Raw genomic sequence first — 17,547 nt, forward strand, 5'->3', positions numbered from 1 at the left:
CAAAAAAACTCCAACACTCTTTCTGTTTCCTCTGTACAGTGCCTTTTACTCCCTCCTGGCATTTCCTTTTCAGAATTAAACATCATTTCATTCAATAAACAGGCAAAAAACACTCCTCCTACTTGAGCTTAGTCACTCATATTAATACTCTCTATTCACGAGCTGTATCTCTTTCTTCAGTTTCTGTCTCTCTGTCAAAAAATGGTGTCTTTTAAGTGTACGGCAGAGGAGAGGTAAATAAAACTGGGTGATGCAACACAGATAATTAGCTATAGCTCCAGCACAAATGCGTGCTTCAGATTTCACCAAAAGTGAACCTGAAGCGTAAGATGTGCACAGATTTACTTCGACCCCTCAAGTGAATCCTCTGATTGCAGCAATGCCACCAAAATTAATCAATTTGTCTTTGATAGGACTTGTCTTTGATAGCTGAGCGTTAGTCCACTGAGTTTTTAGATTGCACCTGCAGTATTATTACCATTTAACCCCCTCTGCACCCACTATCACACAGCCTACATCATATCATATTCATGCCCTTCATTGAGACACATCCACCACTTATGGTTTTCCCCCTGGGAGGGTTGAATGTCTTGTCCCTGCTGGTACCTCGTTAACCTCCCGCGGCCTGCGGCTATAGTGTTAGCCAAACTGAGAGGCCTCATACCTGGGTATTGGTCAGCAGGGACCGGCCCCGGGAGCCCTGGACCCCCCACCAGGGCGAGGGGAGGGAGGCAGGCGGGACAGAGGAGGGCCAAACAAAAACACAACCTGGCATCCCCACGGCAAACAGCCCACCTACTGTCAGCCAGCATCTGGGGCACAGCACACAGCCGCTCTATTCACATTCTGATGACGGCAAATAGTGAGGAGCACACACACACACACACACACACACACACACACACACACACACACACACACACATTCACTGCTTGCAAACCTGCAACAGAATGGAAAAATGATCTGGTTTTAGTTTCTGGCTTTAGCTGACAATCCCTGAAAGTACTTTTGGAACAACCGAGTTGATACACACATGCCAGCTGCAACCAATCGAGGTTTTTTATGAAGGGGCGCCCCCCAAAAATATATAGATGCAGCTTTTTTGAGGCACATCTAAATGCTTTTAACGCATTGTTTAACTGTACTTTGAAGAGAATAAAGAGCATGCGGAGAACAGAGTTCGGAAATTGCAAGATTGAAGGACTGACAGGCAGAGATTGGGGGAGAGAGTGACGGAGAGAAACAGGGAGGAGGAGTGTAAAGTTAATCCAGTCTGAATCGACGGGCCCGGCTGCAGGAGTGACACTGAAAACAGTTTTTCTTTTCTTTCTTTTCTCTGCAAATTTGCTCTCCCCTCTCCCTCTCTCTTTGCTTCCTCCCGTGCCTCTCGCTATTTTTCTGCCTTCTTATCCTTTTTAATTAGAGGGGCTATTCTGCTGCACAGAGGACCTTAATCCCCAACTGACCAACAATGCAAAAAGCCAGCCTTTGAACAGCCGACCTGCACCCCTACTTGGCCCCCCCAACCTCCCCACCACCACCACCACCACCACCAATCGCTGTGCTGCCCAAACACTCCACGGCTCCCATCGTTGGGAAAACCAGGCCTTTTCCCTTCTCCATCTTTTCCAACATCTTGGACAAAGCACTCGGGGGACCACTGCAAAGAGAAAGTGTCTGAAAGAGCATTTCAGTATCCGCTAAGGTTCTCAAAAAGCTTTGGTTTGGTTCTGGGACAAGGCCGAGGTCAAATGGCAGGTGACTCTGAATCAAGAAAAGTTACTAAAATGACCTGCGAACATCTGACGTGAATAAAAAGAGCTAAAGGTTACGCAGGAGGCATTAGGCGAAAAATCAGTAAAGGGGAAAGGTTGCAGCTGCTAAATCTCGGAGAAGTCAAATCAGCACGTCTTTAAAATGCATCTTAAAACTATTTTTTTGTTTGTATGTTGGGTTTTCATGATTTAATAACTTTAACTTTGTCGGTTACGTATTTTCCAGCTTATAAGCTTCGTGCTTATAAGACTTCCTGTCCACATGAGCACGGCCCTAACCTTAAGGCTAAGCAAAAAAGAAGAAACCTGAGAAAAAGTATAACTGGAAGGCTACCTGAGTAAACCCCCAAGAAGTGTGCCAGGGTTTGAAGCCATTTTTTGTAGTGGCCAAACAGTGTAACTACAACTTACAGATCCATCACGTGATGCAAGTGGGCCCAAAAAGACTCCCCATGTACTTACATTGGGAAAGAGACGTCTGTAAGTCAGTGGATAAACTGGCGGAACATCGTGACTCATTTCAGTGAAGGGAGTTGATCCATTTGGTCTGATAACATTACGAAAGTCTAGAAGAGCTGCAAGATTGAATCATTTTATCCCAAGATAGCTGCGCGCTAAATGGGACGTTAGCTACTTTTAAAACGCAAAGGACAGACTTTTCCGTTTTTAGAGAAACCGTTGTCGTCTAAACAGGGCTTTAGGGTCGGATCAATATACCCGCAAAGTCAAACTTCTTTGGCTTCATGCACCACTGAGCAACTGACTGACCTCCATAGGGCATTCTGACACCTCTGATCCTCAGTGTAGTGGAAGAGTGACTGTATATGTATGTGTAAACATGTAAAAAGTCCTGTTAGCGAGGTCAGAGCCAACACTATTTTTGCCAGCTCTGCCATTGCGTGAAATATTGCCCCATTTCTGATGCCTTAAAGAAGGAGATAAAAGCGCACACTCTGATGTTAAGAGCCCAAAACTCATTTTTTTCTGATTATCTTCACCCTCAATGGAGTTTTACAGGGAACCTTAAACACAGTTCACCTATGGACAAATCACGTAGAAAGAGCTACATAAATATACCTGTGCACGTCTATGGCCTAAATGTGCTGCTTGCTGTGGTTTATTTCATTGGTGATTAACACAGTTGGAACAGTACAGCACACGCACACTGAGAGAGTTGTAGTTTGAAAGGATTTTGTTTCATTTCTTTTCCAGATGAAAGAAAAAGTCACAGATGAGTTCAAATTGGCCATGTCTCATTAAGTGAGCAGGTTCGAGGGCGAAGTAACAAAGAGCAGAAACTGAAGCAAATTCCCCCACTGGGCCTCATTTCCATATGTATATGCATCTCAAGATGGAGTCTCTTCAGACTGACCCGTGTTGTCTTGTTGGATGATTATATGTGAGCATTATTAGTAAATGACCTACAGATTGAGATGATAACTCAGGTCAGGGAGGAGAACATCATGAAGGTGTGAGTAAATTACTCATCATTGATAAAGACACAATACCTGGCAGTGCCAGACTGAGCACATTCAGCACCGTGGGGAAGCTTCTCCTGGCAGCCACCCAGAAATATTTATTTTATCATCATTATCAAACAAGAGCAAGAGCTAATGAGAAATCAAAACAAATAAACAATTTCGCCAATAAAAAATATGCACATGATATGCGCTGTTTTTGCAACATTTTTATGCACTAGGTGCTCTGAACTCCTCGAGTGGAAAAAACTTCCTCTCAGAGCGGAAAAGCGCCCCACGTCATCTCCGCTTTTTTCCCCATTGTCCAATCAGATGATGTGAGAGGCGGGCCTTCTGTGGTGGTCACGACAACAAGTTTACAGTTGGTAAACAATGGAGGAGAAACTGGTGGTAGTGGTTGCTGGATACCCAGAGCTATACGGCCTGATGATAGACAGCAGGTTGTCAAACTGCCCCTGAGTCATCCTAAAATCTGCCTGTAAACGTCCATGATGGAGGAGAAGCTCCTGGACCAACTGGTGGTACTCCCCATGATCCAGCCTCTTTTTTAGGGTCTCATGCACCCACACAGATCTCTGTTTATCTGCTGACAGCCTCTCACCCTCACCCAGAGCTACAGACAGCACCCTCTGCCTCAACATGGCAGCAGCTACACACTGATTACTGTGAAAGACAAAAAGCGGTAGACTGATTACACAGGAAGGTTAGTGTAAGGAGGTGATGGTGACAATAAAAAGGCACAGGAAGCATTTTTAAATAGTGGTATTAATTTTTTAAAGACAACCTGCAAAACGCTGTGTGTGATCGGGGCCTAAGGTGAACTTCATTGCCAGGAGTAGAGGTGGTAGTCTACTGCAGACTGAACGTTAGCATCTTTGGATAATTTTTCACTTATGTTTGAATTTATTTGAATTTTATTTTATTTTTTTGAATTGGAAAAAGAAAAAAAATGCCACAGGACGTCACCTGTTGGAAGATATGCCACTGATACCTGGATAATAAATTGATCAACCAGTCACTCACTGGCCTGTTTCATTTGATCACACTGTCAGTCAGTCATCCAGGCTGCTGGTCCAGCTATTTAAAAATAAATAATTAGTTTCATAATGATGTCAACGCTGATGATAACAATACTCCAACTCTGCCTAAAAGCAGCTGAACTAATTTTCCTGTAATTTCGTTCAAGCTGATTTTCTGTAAACATTTTGCCAACATAGCAGTCTGACAAATTGCCACTGGAGCACAATGACACTTTCAACCCTGCCCCGCCATGTGAGTGACAGAAAAATGAATTTCCTTTCACCGCCCGCCGCCGACCGCAGTTTCCTATTTTTACACCCGGCGTGCTGGCTCGACACTCCCTCGCACAGACAGGGAAAAAAAAAACACAGGCCAGCCAAACCCTCTGCCTGGCTAATCACAGGCCCAATATTTCCATAGCAGGCAATTAGCATCTTGCTTTTATGTGTGAAATGGCTGAGGCGAGAGTAGGAGCGAGTCGGGGAGAGAGGCACGGCGGAAACAGAGAGAGAATAAAAGAGCAATTAAGATGTTGGGTGAGCGGAGGACAGAGACAGGCAGTCTGCTGCCGTGTGATTTGAGGCTTGCAGGCCCAGTAATTAGCCCTTCATTGTGAGATAATGGACTTGGCCGGTCTTCCTGGTTCCCCGAGCTGCCCGGGCTGACTCGACCCATGGAAGGTCAAAGGGCACAATGTGCAGTTTGGCTCCTATAGGCCTGTGTGTGCATGTGTGTGTGTGCGACTGTAACCATCTTTCAAGACTTGCATCATGTCATATTGAAGTCAGGAAAGCAGAGAACAATAAGAACACAAGTCGTAGTGTTCAGGTAAATTAATAATCTGTCTGCATCTGCAAGGCTTTTGGATAAATCTTTGTCTTTGTAGGAAAGAGCACGCCAGTGAAAGCAGCACCCGGCTTTGAGGCGTTGGAGTCATCACTCTCCCAGCCTATCAGTCCTTTCTCCCGCCATCTTTAGAAGAGCAGTAATCTGTGAACCCTGAATCATAAGCTTTGGGTAAATCTATGTAATACGGGTAATTCGATGAAGCAGTATTTTCCTGGTGAGAGGCAAAATCCTGTTGACTATTCAAGGATTGAATCATCCAACAGTAATGCCATTAGACCAGTGCCACGGATTCCTCGGAAAATGCTGTTTAATTGCCAGTAACCAGCCATTGTTTGGTGACGGGTAAACACTAGCCGAGAGGGGGGGCGAGTGAAGAAGCGTGTGAAAAAGATGGCCCCTTCGGCTTCAGCCAATCGCCATTGAGAGACGGATTTACTCGGGCTCGATGAAGCCCGCGCTGCGGAGTGGCAGAGGCACTGGCTTAACTAAAGTCTTCAGGAGTATAAATGCAGAGTAACTCTTTCCTTTTAATACAGGATTTGCTCAACAATGCGATTTGGGGGGGGGGGGGGGGGGTGTCTATTCAGGATAGACATTTTTTTTTTGAGTGGTGAGGTTTTTAAGGATCAAGCCTTGTTGCTCACGTTTATTAGCGCGGGACTCCGCAGCTCAGGGATTGTTGGTCGTTGTAATCGTGGAGCAGTTTATCCATGTTTGTGTTTGGCTTTACATATATGCACCCTGACACTAAGTCCCATTCTTTTCCACCTGTGTTGGAAAATCTTTAAGAACAATAACCCCTACCTACACGCCGCCGTTGATCCTAAGCCACGCTGCGTCACAATAAAAACTGATATTAACTGTCCAAATCGACGTGAACTGATCTAAAGCTACTTGAGGAGTGTTTTTTACTAGTTAATCCAATTCTCGGCACGCAGGGATTTTTTTTATGAGAATTTGAACATTTGAGGTGCATTGTTGTCCCTCCGCACGGCCCCCTGCTCTCAGGCCTGTCCTGGAGGATGCAGATTGGAAGTGAGAGGTGTGGCGGCCGAGGCTGGCCTCCATTGTGAGCCGGTGCCTGGGAGACGAGCAGCGCTGCCAGACCAGACACTGATTGGGTTTGACACTGCGTCCAGGAGGCGAGAAGAAGCTTTTCTTTTGCTCTTTTTTTTTCTTCTATAAGTAAAAGAGAGCCTTTTTTGTATGAAAGGCCCCTCCTCTGCTCTCCTCCATCCTCTAACTCCCCCTGGTTCTGTTGTGCTCCTCACCCTCCTCCTCCACTTCTCTCTTTCTCTCCTCTCTATACGTTCCTATATTGACTCCCTCGTTTTTTTTCTCAGATTAAAACCAGCGGACTTCTGTTTCTTTTGTCTTCCTCTTTTATTGTCCCTCTCACTTGGATGTTGACCAGTGAATTTGATCCTCAGCATCAAAACATCAAAAATGACTTTGTACATTTGTGCAGTAACAGTTTTTATATTCGGCTCCTTCCCTGAGCCTGCCACATACTGAGCCCACCAGTATACCTTAGGGTGGACACTTTGCCACATAGGGATCTTTAATCACCACGCCTCAGGCTATGATCGCACAGCGCTCAACACTGAGCTTTAACACAGGATTTATCTTTCAATTTACAATGCCTGGGCTACTTTTTGTTCCCAGAGAGCCCAAGTGATGCACTGTGGCTGCTATTTGTGTCATACAGCATTATTTTGAAGGAGTAGTTTGGGAAACAGCCAGCTGACGGTTAGCTTAGCTTAGCTTAGCTTAGCATAAAGACTGGAAACAAGAGCCCTTTTCACATTTGGTTGCGCTATAGGGCCCTTAAAAGTCCCTTCTTTATGCCACCTTTATACATTTACACAGAACCAAACAACGGCTGCATCACAGGTGTTTGATTTAAGAAAGTATGCTGACATCTCGGAAGCAAAAGAGGCGTGCTTGGTGTGACGTAACGCAATAAATAGGCCTCCAGTGTGACATATAACATGCTAACACATTCTCACTCCGATCTCGTCACATATCAGCATATGGTCATGGACTTTCTACGTTGAGATATAACATGCAAGGTACCCTGGGTGTGTTGGCTGTTGACGTTCTGGGACACCGTGTCAATTCAGCCTGTTAGCCTACGTGCATTGTCTGTTTTCAAAATATACTTCGGTTTCACAGGAAATGTACAGTTTACAAACAGGCTCCCTCAAAATAAATGCGCTACATCTCAAATTAAGAACAGGGTTTGGCTTTACAATCTTGCAGTCAGCAAACACCGGCCTCAGGGTGGAAAGTAGGTGCTTGTGGGACCCATCCACCACCTGCATTCCCCCTTAACAGGCGCTGGGCACCACTTTTAGGATTTTTGAAACATCAATGCAATCACCAGAAGTAAAAAGCTAATGTTAGCATGACTTTAGCATCACCACCACTAAGCTTCCAACTTGTAATTTGATTTTGCACATTTACCTCTTTTACAAAAGCCCCTCCTCTTAGTATGATCTGGTCTAGCTAGATGGTTGTGTCAATTGCATAGAGTAGTTTGCAAGAGTAGCCAGACTGTTGAGTGGAGAGTTTCCACGTTTGGTGTGATTACCGTACGATTTACGGTATACGGACAGCTTCTGCAGTCTCGTTTAGCCGCTTGTTAGCAACCACCTTTTTTATGAGATATAAAAGCTTCACAATTTTCGACTGGGGTATTTACTGGCATATTCTGTAACGTAGAACAAAATGTGAATGTGAACCCATTCAAAAAACACATTGACTTTGAGACAAGGGAACCTGAAGTGCAAAAACACCAACTCATTTCTTGGTTTACGACTCATTCTGTAGCACTGTTTCAGCCCTGACAGTTATGTGCAAGTGAGCTAAAATATTGTCATGCGTCCACTGTTCGAGCACCGAAATAGGAGAATGTGGGAAGTTTTATTGGTATTGATTAATCTTCCATGCCGATCACCAAAGAGCAAGACCCTCTCGATCCGCTTAATAGAGGCACTAATGACGAGCCCCATTAGTTTAATATATGCTTTTATCGCTGCGCCCTTAGATGACTGTAGCGTTTCATTAGACATGTCTGCCTCATATCTCACTTTGCACCCAGAGGAAACTGTGAAGGGATTAATTTTATGATGGACCCCCTGCCTCCTCCTGCCTCCCTCCTCCTCCTCCTCCTCTTTACTCCTTCCCTCCTTCCCTCCCTCCTCGGCTCAGCTCAGCTCCCAGCCACAGCCAGGGGACCCAGGAGGAATAGTGTCTTTGTCGTCCTGCCGTTTTTCGGAGTTGAGGAACAAGAGGAGTTTAATCCTCATTGTCCAGGAGACTGCAGAGGGTGAGGGGGGGTCCTCCGGCTGTAAAATGATCCAACTGGCCTCGGCTAATCCCCTCCTAACCCCCACTCCCGGGCCTGACCCCCCTCCCAGCCTTAATTCATGCCCCCGTACTACCACAGTATCACACTATAAACACACATCCAATGAAGTAGAGCTTGGATTGAATGTGCATCATGAAAACACAAACCTGTGTTGAATGATGAAACAAACCACCCATTATTAAATGTTACATTTTTCCCACCTTCTCACACACAAACAAGATAACAGTGTCATTCATAGTTGTGCAGTAAGTGGTTTAGGGGGTACGTTAAGTGGGATTTAACTTAATCACCTGCACATAGGCTTAAACAACTAGTAACCCATCTTCCACTGCACCAGTAGAGGTGTCTAATCAGGCTGGTCTCATGCACTGTTCGTACACGTGTCTATTGAAAGTAATGCACCAGAATTTATATGTAACTAATGTAATCATGAGCCAGTAATTTGTGTATAACCTACAAAGGTGTGATCACATGGTCAATGCTCTGATGAGAGTAATGAAGAAAGTAGTATAAAGAGAAAAAGTCTGCATAAGGAGGGAGGTTGTGGTGATTGATGGTTCAAACAATCACAGGACTTTCGCCCACGAGACGGCGTTCATGTCCTGTGTGAAAATACATGAGCGTTGTATTATTTTAGGGTACGTCGTCACCTTGTTTCCTAAGCCTAACCTATGTAACTTTACGTTACATACATAACTTAATTTGACGTGCATAATGTGATGATGCCAATCTAGTCTAGTGTCCGAATGGCATTTTCTTGTAACCTGTTTTTTAGGACCCTAGTGGTGTCTAGTTAAGAATTTTTCTTGTTGCCAAGGACAACTCATGGCCCACTGGGTTTGTTTGGCAGCCATCTTGAATTGATTTCCACACTGATGGTGAAAAACGCAGATTTCCATAACTCCTGAACCAGACAACATTTTGTTTTGCAGTTGTTTCCTGCAATAGCCAAAAGTAGCTACTGTATTATCTTACATAAATCTCAAGGTTATTAAATGGATGAGGACTATGACACCAAGATGAGTCTGTTTCAAGCCGGTGAGGAGGAACTCAAATCAGACTAGGTAAAGTGTGAATAACGCTGTTGAGTGTTAAGTATGTTTAATAAGCTTGGAAGTTTCACAATCTTACTTATATATGATATCACAGCTTTGTTCAGTACAATTACCTGGGATAGTTCTGACTATCAAATGTGAAGAAAAGTCCACCATGTCCCCGTTGTATGTAAGGGAGAGTGCCAGGTCATTGGTCTTCTCAGAGAAGAGGAGCATGAAAACAAACTGCCTGCAGTCCATGACAGACAACAAGAAAACTGCTTTCTTGCCAAGATGATACTTGCAGACTTTGTCTTGGTACTCCAGATGATGTCTACTGCAGATGAACTCCACAGGTGAGCGGATAAATCGTCACATTTGTCTTGTCTGGTGCTTGTGATTTTTTAGTGTCAGAAGACTTGGCGACTTGTGCTTTCTATAGGATTGGACCTCTGCAGAGTGGTGACAAATGGCGGATGGAAACTTCCCATGCAAATATCTCTACGTCCTACTGTCCATCACTTGTCCTGAAGCAAGCTGCTGACCACCATTCTGCACAGACTGGGCCACCCTGAGTCATATGATTTTGTGTTGAAGCTGGAGACCACCATGGCCAAGACCATGAAGACGTATTGACCTTCCTCACTGCCTCCATCATCGCAGAGAATGGGAATGATGTGTTTCGCAACAAGTAGGACAACCTCAACAAAGTCCTAACTAATGTCCGCAGCTCAAAATCAACAGTGATAGTCCACGAGACCCTGAAGCCTGGTGCCACAAATGCTGTACACACCCAAGACCATCGCTCTGTTAAACATCAGAGTGGGCCCCAAGTCTCCTACAAATGCATCCTTCATCCTTCAAGGTCAGCTTGTCACATGTGTAGCCAGTTTTGTCATTTGTTATAAAACCATGGACTCTATAACCCCTTTCCACTGCACAAAATACTCATTAACACCCTGCTAACATATGGCTCTTGTATCTAATGGGAAAGGTTACAAACACACATTAAACATGGCTTCACTACAACTCACAGCATTCACAGACAAACACTTGTCTTTATCTGGACACATTTTCCCCACAAATACAACATGCTAACATTATTAGCACAAGCCTATGGCATTTTACATTGTATAAATTAGCCTAGCAGCTAGCAGACTTCTTTCTACTCATATGAAGCCAGGGACAACAGCAACATTTAACAAAGCTAACGTTACATAATTCAGCTCCATTACAGCTCACAAGGTTCACTGACAAAACAACTGTCTGATACTAAACACGTTTACAAACAAATATAACATGCTAACATTATTAGCACAAGCCTATGGCATTTTACATTGTATAAATTAGCCTAGCAGCTAGCAGAGATTTCCTCTGCTCATATGAAGCCAGGATAAATCACACACAAGACTTAAAATGCTATTTTAGTGGAGGCTTTATTGTCTTCACAATTTATTGTTTCTGATCTGTGAAATTAAAGTAAATAAAAGCTTTGTTTCCACTGAGGGAAATGGTTTCAGCTTACAATAATAGACAGGAGGTCTGCATCGCCAGGATGTTACATTTCTGAGAAGCTGCAAGTCAGGCTAGGGCGTAGGTACGGCATCGATTCAACGCAGAGGTATAAATACCACTTCAGCTACCTAAACATGCCATCGAACTTTTCACTTCTAAAAACTGTATAACTAGAGCTGTATAACATTCATCAATCTGTAGCTAATTTGTTTTTATGCTAACTTCCTGTGGCACAGTGCACACAGGTTTGCATAGAAATGAATGGACTTCCTGCTGACTTGCGTATGTGCACACCTCTTTGTGGAAATTAGGCGTTAGAGAACCGCTGCGTTCATTTTCATAAGATATCATACAAACTGTTTTATGAAGATACGTTGGTCTAATCAACTGAGACAATACACACTTTTTTTACCAATACAGGTGTGTGTGTGTGTGTGTGTGTGTGTGTGTGTGTGTGTGTGTGTGTGTTGTGATTTATAGAGTTATTTAAAGAAAATGAAAACAGCCTGATGTGTGAATGTGCGTGTGTTCGTGACAGAAAATAACAACAAACAGATTCATGTCATCTTGATGTGTGTGTCCGTGCACGAGTATGTGTGTGTGTTTGTGTGTGTGTGGGTTGACAAAAATAAAAACCAATAAATAGCCTGGTGTTATTGTTCCTCTCATTAGCTGAAGGATTATTTTAAGATTCGGCAGGACAGGGCTGGACGTCTATTTGACGTTAAGTCTTTCTCTAACAAGACGGATGCTCTCCAGTCTGCACAAATCTTCTCCTTTGAATTTTCCTACCTTGCGCAGACCCCTCCCTCCCTCCCTCCTTTCCTCCCTGCCTCTCGATCTCTCTCCCTCTCCGGTTCTGTCTTTATTTCTCTTCTGTTTCTCTCTCCCCTCCTCTCTTTCTTTTTCTGCGCTCCTCCCTGAGTGACAGCTCAATACCCAGCTCTCCCAGGCTTATCTAGCCTCAGCAGATGGTTGACTTGGATCACTGTTCATACGCCACGATCTGGGCTGGTGATAAAGACTGTTACAGAGGGAATATATGCTATCTCTCTAGCTTTCTCTTTCTTCCTTTTACTCCTTCTCCTCTCACCTCCTCTTGATCTGCGCTTTCTCATTCTCCATCCATCTCTTTTCAACTTGTCTCTTTTATTCAGCAGCTCTTTCCATCTCTTCCTGGACATGTCTGCTCTTCTCCTTGTCGCGTCCTCCACCTTCCTCAACTGTGCACTTTGTCCCAGCATCCCCCCCTCCCTTCAATCCTCCCCTCTGCGTCTCCTCATCTCCCTCCATCCCTCCATCTCTGTGCATTGAATCTGGTGCTGCGTGATTGTCTCTGCTTCCCTGCTGGGCTGGCGCCTGTCTAAAGGGCCCCAGGACCCTCACACACTGAGGGGCTCCAGCCATGCCAGAGATGCCCTCTCCTCTCTCCTCTCCCTCCTCTCCTCTTTCTCCTCTCATATCAGTTCATCTGGTCCCTCTTCATCTCCACGGGACAGAAGAAAAGGTCAAATTGTGTCTCCTCTCACTCGTCTCTGTTATCAAAGTTACACATAAGTCTGCATCTGAGTGCATATTTCACACACTTCTAATAAAAAAAGCCACCTTAATGTAGTTTAAAATTGCAAATACACGCCAAAAGTACAATGAGTAAACAGGTAACCTTCACAGTGCTGCAGCCTGAAGCTTCTCTACACTCACATCTACTGTTTCCACTCGTTTCATTTACATGATCACTGCATTTAAACAACTGATGTTCACTTCACAGGCTTGAATTGCCTCATTTTATGTATACTTCACTTGTCTGGATTGGTCATTTGATGTCCTCCTCACATGTTTCTCATTCTACACAGCCAAGCGACAAAGCGAAAGAAGAGGGTATAGCTGCCGCTCGTAGATGAAAAACAAAGGGGGCTGAGTGCTGGGAGCGATACGAGAGGGAAGATACAACACCTTCTGTGGCAACTGGCAAAGACATCACTTGTACGCACCATACATTAGATCAGCTCTGTGTGATGTGTGCCAGTGTACTATGAGAGGGAGGAGACATGAAGGTAAGCTGGAATCATGAATATAAGGTGGTGTTTTTGTGGAAAATGCAAAGAAAAGATGTTGAAATGTATCAAATACGCGATGAAGCATGGGTGTAGAAGGAGCTGCCTCCCCAAGTGTGGTGGAAAACCTGCGGTGGCTCTCTCCCTCTTCTGAATACTTCAGACAATTTGCAGCCATCTTAATCTGAACGGTGGAATCTGGCAGCCACACCAGAGCACCTGCATCCGTCCAGGCTGACCCGCTTTTGTTCTGGTCCGACCCCCTAACTTTAGCCCCTAATTAACCCAACAGAAACTAATTAAATACAGCTCTAGTGGACCAGACGCCAGACAGAAAACTAAAAAAAAACGGAGAAGAAGAAGGAGGAGGAGGAGCAGGATACAGGGACGTGAGCAGAGTGAGGAGGGTGAGCCAATGTAGGAGAAAAGGGGAGAAAAAAAGGAGATCCAAAGCTTGGCCTCCAGCCCCCGAGATCATTTCAGACACCCAGAGAGACGGGGAGAAAGATTCGAAGGTGTTCGGGTGTCATTGTCAGCCTGCTTTTGTCCTGAGCGCCACACTGACCTTATACTTCTTTACAAGCTGTCGTTTTTCAAGGTATTTTGGGTTCTTCCTCACATGAGTGTGGTTGCCAACTGCTGTAATCACAAGCACACCAGTCACATGACGCAACCGATGCCCTGGAGATATTTGGAAAAGGGTAGAGACAGGATGGGGAGAGCCACGGAGAGACAAGAGCAGCGTGGAATGAAAGCAGGAGGAGGAGGAGGAGGAGGTGGAGGAGGGGAGAGGGGGGGAGGAAAGAGAAGGTACGGGACGGGATTGTGAGAAAGAAGATATATAAATATGGGTTCAAACCAGCCAAGTGTCTCTGGCAAGACGCTGCTGCTCCTAGTCCCAGGCACAGCTCGCTAAGTGATAGAGAAAGTAATTAAGAGAAGCCTGTTCAAGTAGATAGGCCTGTAAAGGAGATTTGAAGAGGGGAACTGATTGTGCATGTCTGATTCCAGCTCTTCAGAGAGTTCTCAGCCCCAAGGCTTATAGCTTTCAAAGGGCCGTCGTCTCTCTCTCACTGCCTATCTCGCCGTCTCTTTGCCTGTAACATACATCTACAAACAAAATGTGACTCTCTCTTTTCCCACATATCAAGCACACATGTGTTTGTGATAGTTGAATGTAGGACAGGGAGGGGGGCTTAAGCAAGAAGAGAAGGTGTCTCTCAACGTAACATCTATCTATCTATCTATCTATCTATCTATCTATCGTTCCATCGTTCTATCGTTCTATCACTCTATCGTTCTATCGTTCTATCGTTCTATCTATCATTCTATCTGTCATTCTATCTATTGTTCTATCGTCCTATCTTTCTATCTATCGTCCTATCTATCTATCGTCCTATCTTCCTATCTGTCTACCTATCTATCTATTGTCCTATCCATCTATCTATCTATCTATCTATCTATCTATCTATCTATCTATCTATCTATCTATCTATCTATCGTTGTTCTATCGTTCTATCATTCTATCGTTCTATCTATCTATCTATCTATCTATCTATCTATCTATCGTTCTATTGTTCTGTCGTTCTATCTATCATTCTATCTGTCATTCTATCTATCGTTCTATCGTCCTATCTTCCTATCTATCGTCCTATCTATCTATCGTCCTATCTTCCTATCTGTCTACCTATCTATCTATTGTCCTATCTATCTATCTATCTATCTATCTATCTATCTATCTATCTATCTATCTATCTATCGTTGTTCTATCGTTCTATCATTCTATCGTTCTATCTATCTACCTATCTATCTGTCGTCCTATCTATCTATCTATCTATCTATCTATCTATCTATCTATCTATCTATCTATCTATCTATCGTTCTATCGTTCTATCATTCTATCTGTCATTCTATCTATCATTCTATCTATCTATCGTCCTATCTCCCTATCTGTCTGCCTATCTATCTGTCTACCTATCTATCTATCTTCCTAATACAAACTATGACTCTACAGAAGCATATTGTTTTCTCTTGGTATGTACAGGAAATACTTTAGTACTGTTGGACTTGAAAGTTCTCTGGTCTTTTCCGAATAGTGATCCACCTCTGAGTGCATGGATGCCACAATAGAGCAACACTGCCACCTAGGATGGGCTGCACCACCCTGCAGGTAAACTTAGACTAAAGTAAGACTCAGGGTTCTCATGGAGAACATGGAAAAGTCCAATAATATCACTTTCCAGGCCTGGGACGGTCATGGAATTTGTCAAATCCGTTCAAGTTTTAGAAAAGTCATGGAGTTTTGTTGTGTGTAATGAAATTAAAAGTAATGTCCTGTGGATAACCTTCAGTGTAGTGTAGCATAACGGGGAATTTATTTCCTGTGGCTGTTGACGAAACGTATCTCTAATATGTTTCCTGATTTTCTCCCCTCATTCTGCTTCTCCCTCCATGTTTGCCAGCTAGCTGGAATTATGCTTGAATGGAGTTTGAAAAAGAGAAACCTGATGCTGTGACAGTGTGATTTAACATGTAGGATCATGAATCTCAAAGTTTCCTGTGCCCCACTACTACTTTTAAATTGTATAAAATGTGTTTGGTCATGGAAATTTTATAATAGATCCTTGAAAAATCATGGTAAGGTTTTGACATTTTGTCCATGAAAATGTGTGGGAACCCTGAAGACTGTTGTCTCAGACTGAGGATATCAGTCCAGTCTGACCTGAGCTGAGTGCTTTGGAAAATGTTTTAGATGAGAGGGTTTTTCTTTTTGTTTATTTCATTGTCCGAACTATAAAACAGTCACATAGTAATTTGAAAAAATCCACATATGTACCATACATTTCCCTCTTTTTTTTCCATTTAAGAGAAAGCTCCTAGGATTTCGGGGAGAAGTGAGCACAGTGTGCAGCCATACAGGCACAGACAGACATTTCCCTGATGGATAGATATTTGTCTAGATTGGTTTCCTTGTGCTCCTTTCCATGTTTATATGTGTTATGGTCAGCAATAAGAGCGCAGGGGTTTTCTCTTTTTTTAAACCTTATATATAAACTTTATTCCTTCTTGTCTCTTCTGTTCTCATTTGTAGAAGAAAACCAGCACTGAGTTTTAGGAGACATTTTATGTGAGTTTCACATTATTATTTTTTCTTTTTTTAAAAATCAACAAGATAAGATAGAACTTTATTTATACATACATTTGTAAATATTTAAAAAAACAAAACAAAGGCAGGATGTGCGCACTGAAATGTCCTCCAGAGACCCGCACTTAAGTCCCAATGTCCTCAAAGGAGTACTTCCTAATTAACAGTGTCTTAGTTTGTTGCTAAAATTGGTCACGTGTTGCCATATCAAACTACAAACATTATTAATCATAAATAAACAAGTTTCAACCATAACGTGATCAGGTTTTGGACCGTGTTCACTTTTGTGTCGGGATTGGTCACAGACTGACTTGGCAGAGATGGCTGCCATCTTGTTTGTTCATGCATCAGTGTATTGTGCTCTTACTGCCACTAGATGGCACAAAAATGCCCACAAATGAGGACAACTGGTTCAAGTTAAGCAGAATGAAGTATAAGGTCAAGTAAACCCAAAATGTGATGTCCTCATATGAGGACACAGGGTCTCAGGAGGATATACCCAAGCAAAATAAATAAATAAATAATTACCTTAAAACAACTCACCTGTACGGTCGTTGGCTGCCATGCTGCAAACATGTTTAGTTTGAAATAAATATATTCTGATTTTAATGAACACTTGAATCAAAACAACTTTACTCACTTCTAAAACGGGTCTTTTGAAGCACAAATATATGTTATGATGATTATAGCATTCTGTAATGACCTTTCACTAGACAATTCATTCTTACTTTAGAGAGATTATAAGCATTTTTAGGGCAGCTGGAGACTTGAGGACTTGCCTTTGAAGTGATTCCTTCTTCCCAGAATCCATCACTACTGTCCGTTGTTCACTGAGTCCATCAAACAAGGTCAAAACCACACCGCACCTACTGAGCAAGTCAGTTTGTCAGAATTAAAGGTTTTCAAACACTAAGCATGTAAATGCAGAATTATTGTTCTTAGTTGCTTCAAACTACTGCAGCGATCAGAAAGCTTGACTCTCTGTTCACTCACTGTTTGGTTGGGTTCAAATCATCAGGAGAATGAAAAATGGCCTGTGTTATACCTTAACCTGCAAATAATAAGTACATTATTTATATTGGAGTGAAAGTATTAAGTGACACAATTTGGATATTACTGACTATGACCTCATAACAAAGTTGTACATGCCTTCCAGGGATGGAGACCACAGCACACTGCTGAGGAAGGGAAAGCAAAACTAACGAGTGGCGACATCTACTGGATAAACTGCAGTATTGATGCTAGGCGTCCTGTGCTACGTCAATATAAAGTGGGCCAACCATAAAATACAGGTTGAAATACGT

General features: G+C 43.3%; 1 long non-coding RNA gene across 2 annotated transcripts in view; it reads left to right on the plus strand.

Annotated features, from left to right (window-relative positions):
• The window catches only part of LOC125897316 (uncharacterized), a 57,785-nt gene extending 40,238 nt beyond the window's left edge, over positions 1-17,547 (plus strand). Inside the window, exons 4-8 of one of the 2 annotated variants that reach the window (XR_007450409.1) lie at positions 9,725-9,885; positions 9,972-10,394; positions 12,898-13,098; positions 15,195-15,268; positions 17,400-17,547. This is a non-coding gene — a long non-coding RNA (uncharacterized LOC125897316). Of the gene's footprint in view, positions 1-9,724; positions 10,395-12,897; positions 13,099-15,194; positions 15,269-17,399 lie in introns of both variants that reach the window. The other variant, XR_007450408.1, reaches the window with a different exon arrangement.

This window comes from Epinephelus fuscoguttatus, linkage group LG11, assembly GCF_011397635.1.
Source record: "Epinephelus fuscoguttatus linkage group LG11, E.fuscoguttatus.final_Chr_v1".
NCBI classification, from domain to species: Eukaryota; Metazoa; Chordata; class Actinopteri; order Perciformes; family Serranidae; genus Epinephelus; species Epinephelus fuscoguttatus.